This window comes from Eurosta solidaginis, chromosome 2 (assembly GCF_040869045.1).
Source record: "Eurosta solidaginis isolate ZX-2024a chromosome 2, ASM4086904v1, whole genome shotgun sequence".
NCBI lineage: Eukaryota > Metazoa > Arthropoda > Insecta > Diptera > Tephritidae > Eurosta > Eurosta solidaginis.
In genome coordinates, this window is record NC_090320.1 from 205,767,218 (window position 1) to 205,774,079 (window position 6,862).

General features: G+C 41.4%; 1 protein-coding gene across 2 annotated transcripts in view; it reads right to left on the bottom strand.

Moving 5' to 3' along the window:
* LOC137242569 (32 kDa beta-galactoside-binding lectin) overlaps window positions 1-6,274 on the bottom strand; it is a 68,645-nt gene extending 62,371 nt beyond the window's left edge. The window contains exon 1 of one of the 2 annotated variants that reach the window (XM_067769847.1): window positions 6,207-6,274. The gene's annotated coding sequence lies outside the window, so the exon portion shown is untranslated. The remainder of the gene's footprint in view (window positions 1-6,206) is intronic. The other variant, XM_067769845.1, reaches the window with a different exon arrangement.
* Window positions 6,275-6,862: the final 588 nt, after the last annotated feature.

Sequence of the window (6,862 nt, forward strand, 5' to 3'; positions counted from 1 at the left end):
CGCCCTTTACCAAGTTACTAAACTGCATAGAATTTACCTTGGCAGTCTTCCATTGAGAGTGCCTTCAACAACGTTCTAACGAAGGCCAACTGTAGTGAAACCCAAGACTCTATGGTTGCATGGCTCGATTTTATGTTCAGGAAAAGAGTCAACGCAACTTTACGAAATGACTCAGTTTGTAAAATGGCTAGAGGGCTGGGAGAAACCCAACAAAAACGGAACATGTCTTGTTCACAAGAAAAACAAAAATCCTCCCCTTTAACTTAGCGTGGCTAAACGGCATAACGATAAATCTCTTGTCTGAAGCCAAATATCTTGGCATGATACTCCAATCCATATTAAGCTGGAAAAGGAACGTTGAGATGAGCTCCAAGGAAGCTCTGGCAGCTTACTACAGCCGCAAAAGAGCCTTCGGGAGGAACTTGGGACTGTCACTGCACATCATCCATGGCATGTACAACGCATTCATTCGACCGATACTAACCAAAGGAGCTCTTGTCTGGTGGAAGGCGCTAGGCAAAAAGAGCAAGCAGGACAGGGTTGGGAAGGTGTTAGCATATCTGGTTATGTCAGGTGCAGTGAGCAGCGCACCTCAGGAAGTGTTAAACATAATATTTCACTTGATGCCTCTACAAGTGTTCGTGCAGGAATTGGTCGCGAAAGGGTTCTACGACTAAGGGAATCTAACATTTGGAAATAAACCGGGGGAGGCACACGGCATAACAAGGGGACGATTACACGGAATCGAAATTGCCCTAAAGTCTGACACAGACCTTATTACGGCGTTTTTTGACTTCCAGGGGCACAACATATCCTTCAAAGTAGGAAAGAGCGGAAGTCCTATACAGTGTTAGGAGCATTACAGATCTACACAGACGGCTCGAAAATTAAAAAGCGAACTGGAGCTGGAGCTGGAATATACTCAAATCATCTGCGGATAAATCAATCGTACCGACTTCCACACTTTTCCATATGGCAGGTTATCCCACAGAGAGAGAGAGCAGCCAGACTTCTGCAGGATAGTACGGTTACGAACTTTTTTCGACAGCCTCGCCGCCTTAAGTGTTTTAGAATCCAACGCCATAAGGTCGAATATGGTGCGCAGGTGTTAATCCTTGCTAGAGTACAATAGAGAAGGAAATAAATTTGTAGATAAGTCGGCCAGAAAAGGTTCCAAAATGGACATAAGCGGGGCGGACATCTCCATACGCCCACCGTTGGGTTATATCCTTAGGAAAATCGAGGAACATAAGATGAGGGCAACGGGCTCGCTGTGGACCAACAGGGATGATTGCGAGGTCTCAAGTTCTTTATGGACATTTTTAGAGAGGAAAGGAGCTAGCTTCCTTCTCAAGCTTCACAAATCTGCTATGAGAATACTTACTGGTCAATGCGCTATTGCGCCAATGCCCCGATGGTGGCGAATACCAACAAGATCCCACTACAGAAGCTGCCAAGGCGAGGAGAAAAAGGATTGTATTCATCAGTTTCCTTGCCCATGTCCAAGACTGCACACAACACGACTCTTTCACTTCTATTTAAATTCACCAGAGACATCAAGTGGTTCGTTGAGGATCACTATGAAGTAATTGGTTGGATAAATGTGTAGCCACCCGGTACTCACTGAGGGTACTAATAATGTACAAAAATGTCTCCGAGTTAAAATGTGGGAAAATTGCAGGCACGCCCTCGTAACTCAAGCTAACCTAGCGGGAGCAATATAAAACTTGTTGACTTATTTTGTTTTGTTGATTTTCCGACAGGGTGGTTAAATGGTGTATATTGGAACGATTTTCCGTCATCCCTTGTCAAATTTGGTTTTGAGACAAACCGGTTTCGCCGTTGCGCCATCATCAGTGTCGATTTTCGTTCTTATCTGTTGTTGTCGTTTGTCCTGTATTTATAGTTCGTAGGTCCATGAGCAGGTATTGTCAAAATTGATGCTTGTGCGTATTTAGTTATGTGTACCGATGGTGGTTTTTACTGATCGATTTATGTGGCTGATTGGGGCAGGTAAAAATCCGTAATTTAATTCGTTTGACCTTTTTTGTGGGTTTGTTGTTTTGGTGTGTTAATTGTTTTGTGTTTATTTGTTGTTGTGTGTTTTTCTGTTGTACCTCTGTGATTACTTTGTTTCTTGTAAACAAGCTTTAAAGGCTCGAATATTGTGTCAGAAATTGTGTTTATCTGTTCGTTTATTATTCTACCATTGAATGTTATCTGTTTGTAGATTTCCATGTTTTCGAGTACATTGAGACGTCGGCCTTTTGCTTGTATGTGAAGAACCCTAACTGTTTTATTGATGTTTGCTGGGTAACATTCATTTTCGACCATGTAATTCGCGAAGTTAGACTCGGGTATAATGTTTGGATTCCGTATTTTTTGTTGTAATCTTTAATATGTTATCTGAACCTCGTTCTTATTTGCCGTCCTGTTTGTCCTATGTAACTATGTTGGCATCCGCAAGTAAGCTTGTATACGCCGTGGCTACTAAACGGATCCTCTGAGTTAGTGTCAGTTCTTAGTTTTCGCCCTAGATTGTCGATGTTTTGAATGCTGTGTTAATACGGAATCCAAACATTATATCCGAGTCTAACTTCGCGAATCACATGGTCGAGAATGAATGTTCCCCAGCAAACATCAATAAAACAGTTAGGGTTCTTCACATACAAGCAAAAGGCCGACGTCTCAACGTACTCGAAAACATGGAAATCTACAAAGAGAAAACATTCGATGGTAGAATAATAAACGAACAGATAAACACAATTTCTGACACAATATTCGAGCCATTAAAGCTTGTTTACAAGAAACAAAATAATCACAGAGGTACAACAGACAAACACACAATATCAAATAAACACAAAACAATTAACACACCAAAACAACAAACCCACAAAAAAAGGTCAAACGAATAAAATTACGGATTTTTACCTGCCCCAGTCAGCCACATAAATCGATCAGTAAAAACCACCCTCGGTACACATAACTAAATATACACAAGCATCAATTTTGACAATACCTGCTCATGGACCTACGAACTATAAATACAGGACAAACGACAACAACAGATCAGTACGAAAATCGACACTGATGATGGCGCAACGCCGAAACCGGTTTGTCTCAAAACCAAATCGTTCCAATATACATAAAACTTGTTGTTTGTAGGCGCTGTGCCGCACAGTGTGGCACAAAGTCCAATATTTGAAAAGGAGAATAGACATCGGAAAAAAATGTTTACATTAGCAGAAGGAGTAAGAGCTGTGATATACTGCAGTAGCCTGCTTATCAGCAAGTTGATGGAGCTATCACATCACTGCGGTAGATATTAAGCCATAAAAGTGCAAGCAATTATTTGAAGAAAACCTCACATGCGATCAGTCGATTACTAAAGCCATAATATCCAAAAGTGTTTGTTCAGGAAGCTACTCAAATGTAAGAGAACTCGCAAGAGGGGCATATATTGGCCCTCACCCTAATGGAGGAAATAACACGAATATAGAACTTACATATTATTGAACAAGCAAATACGTCGTGGAAAAGAGCACACTGCTATGAGATGAAATGGAACAACTGTGCAAGCATTTAATTAGAGCCCTCATTGGAAATGTGTGATTAAGAGGTCATTTTATTGGCCAGCGAGCACAACCATACCTTATTATTAAAACTCCTTGTCCAGGTACTAGACTAAGTGTAGTGGGAACGAAATTAGGTATTTGAATGAAAAGGTGGAGATTGAGACGTGAAAGGTGTCATTTCTGCGGGATCGGCCTGCGTATACTCTCAGCGCATAACCCGCTGAGTCCGGGTCAAAGAATTATGTAAGTAGTTGATATTTCTCTCTTCTTATATTTTTTGGGGAATATTTTCGAAATCGGTCAATAGGGCCAACGCTACCCTGAAACAATTATGTATAACTCGGAGGAGACTAAGGCCGAACTTCCACAACAAATCAAAAGTATTTCGGTAACGGCTCACTTGGAGCTCCGGAGAACTAATTTAAGGTCGATATAGATCTTACGATTTTGTAATTAGGTGTATTTCATGTGGTATCACAACGGACTTCCGTCCGGTGCAAGTTAACTTCTCCTACCAGAGTAGCGATCGCTCACCTTAACCTAACCTAGCTCCACCATTAATGACTGCACGAAGTAAGAGTACTATTGGGTAGCATTATCGAAGGTACTTTTCTAGCGTCAAAAACCTACAAAGGGAGTTATCAGTGATCGTTTTAACAAAGTTTCCGCTAAGTGTTTGGTCTCATAAAGACAATCGGCTTTACTATGGCAGATCTTTGCCGGACAAAAGCGTGGTGCGCTCAAATACTACCTCGTTTAAATGATTTTCCTACTTCGAGCTTACGCCACCTTGCTTATTTGTTCTCCAACTAACATTGAGTTGCACGTCACTACCTTTTTGTGATAGTACCCGGCCAGCATTCTCTAGAAACGGCTCAACTCAAAAATGGATGCGGGCAAAGCACTGCTACAACAACAACAAGCACACTCTAGGACTGCGACCACCAGCTGATGGCCGGAAATATCGGCAAATTCATCTACTCAGCGAAGAGGTACAGTTGCACTGGTTGGTAAATTAATACCTCACATATAATGAGTTTGCGCACATCGTTGCCAGATTTTATTTGATGATCATACAGAAACACTGAACACTGCCTTGTGGCGGTACATGCTTATAAGTTAGGCCACGTCAGTAACAGCTGGTGTAGAAAGTGCAAACTGCAGGAAGAAACGGTTAAGCACGTTCTGTGTTCGTGTTCTGGGCTCGCCAGGTCCCTAGGGGTGGCGGTAGAGTTGCTAGATCTCGAAGGAATTCAGCTAGGTCCTAGAAAACTTCTAGTATTTGCCAAGAGAGCGGAGTTATTCTATAACTCAAGTCCTGGTACCTGATTGGCGTTCGTCCGTTTGGTCGTCAATATAATTCTGGTAACACTATGGAAACGTTCAGCCTAACCTAACCTAATCGGAAAAACCTATCAAATACCAGGAATAGTTATTTTTCTGGCTAGAGATCTGGTAACTCTGCCGCTCCCAGTAACCGGAGCCTTGATTTCGTGAGGGTAGGTCACGAATACAGCCGAAACTTCGTGCATCTGCCAACGCTGACGAGTCCAGTATTATCTCTATAGGCATATGAGCAACTCTGTTAGCTTATATGCAGTCTTACTTATCATTTTTCCAAACGGACTAGGACGTCTAACTTATATTAATCGAGTACTGCAACATCCTTCTGATCTCAGGGTTCTTCCACTTAGCAAGGTCATCGGGTCGTGAGGACATATTTCTCACTTGCTGCGTACCACACGAAACTTCAACTGGTCAAACGTCGCGTATAATAATTACGCTGCTTACAAGACCGAGCTGTGTTCAAGCGCTGCCTATATGAACATTAGCGTAGCGCGAAGTGCGAAAATAATCACCAAGTTACAAGAAAGAAATGGGAGCCCGAACAGGGTGCATGCTAGCAGCTTTATATGCTGCCTGATAAGAATAATTATGCTTAAACTGTATTAGAAAATCCGGCGGATTGCAGAAGATTTCAAGACCTAGGTATACTCTGAAAGAACTGTAATGACTGGTTACTGACGTACAGAACGTACTTATACAAGTTTTGTATAGCAAGCGAGATAAGAAACCCGATAATCGAGTATCGAATAAGTGGAAGTTGGAATTACATTGGCGCCAGTTAAAAAAGTAACAAGGCGCCACCATCCAAAAGACTTTGGAAGGCTAAGTCATGCCGTGCGAACGGTTGAAGACGCTTCGCCCTAGAAGCTTTTCCTATAGATGAAGCAAAGGCTCCTCAATCGAATTTAGCCGATTAAGCGCCAATTAAGAATAAGAAGGCGTCGGCTTTGAGGAATGTCACACAGCACAGCACTTATTGAGTCACCCTTTGTTCAAGTCATGTCATGTTGCCACATAAGTTTGAAAATAACTTAAGCCAAACGAACAAACTTGGTTTAAAAAAATTGATACAGTTTGTATTCACTTGGCTCAAGTAATTCGCAACTTAGGTGTAGACACGTTTCAGAGATAATTCGTTCCGTCTTTTTATTGCACAATTAAATCACTTGCAAAAAATCATTCCTGTTTTTTTAATTTTTTGGCTACACACAGCCCTACCACCACTTGTACGCTATTTCAGTGCTCACACATTTTGATCGTTACTTTACGTTGCATTGCACTTACACTGTTCTGTTAAGCGCGGGTGGTGGTGGTGGTGGGACCTTAGCCCTTATCACCGTTGCACAATATTCACCTGTCGCGTATCAAATTCAAACTGAATGCTTCAAAATTTTGGTATACTTTAAAATGCTACATTTAAAACGTGGCCAACACGTCATTTCATACATTTGTACCAACATACACACATTTATACATATTTGTTTACATGTATGTATATATGTATGTATGTGTGTAGTTATCATATGCGGTTATGTGGCCGTGGAGCATATCTATTGGCACGGGTTATAATACTTACCCAAGTGCTCTACTCTACGTAGTAGTAGTTGTTGAAATTTTAAAATTCACATCATAATAATGCAATATTTTGAGCGAGAAATAAAGAATTTTTTTTTATTTTTCCAATTTGTATACCCAACTGGCAGAGCACATGGATATCTTCGAATAGGGTTTGTTTACCTTTCTTTCTTTGCCTTCACTCGACTCTACACTAACAAAATTAAATAAACTTGATCGACTAGTTTGTAATAGCATAAAGGGAGCGGTAAAATGGGGGTTACACTGAAATGGCAGCCCTTGGCCGGAAAAAATTCCAAGTCACTCCGGTAAATAGACCCGGCTGCCGTGGGAGATCGTTATTAACCTATCGCTTCCCACTTTCA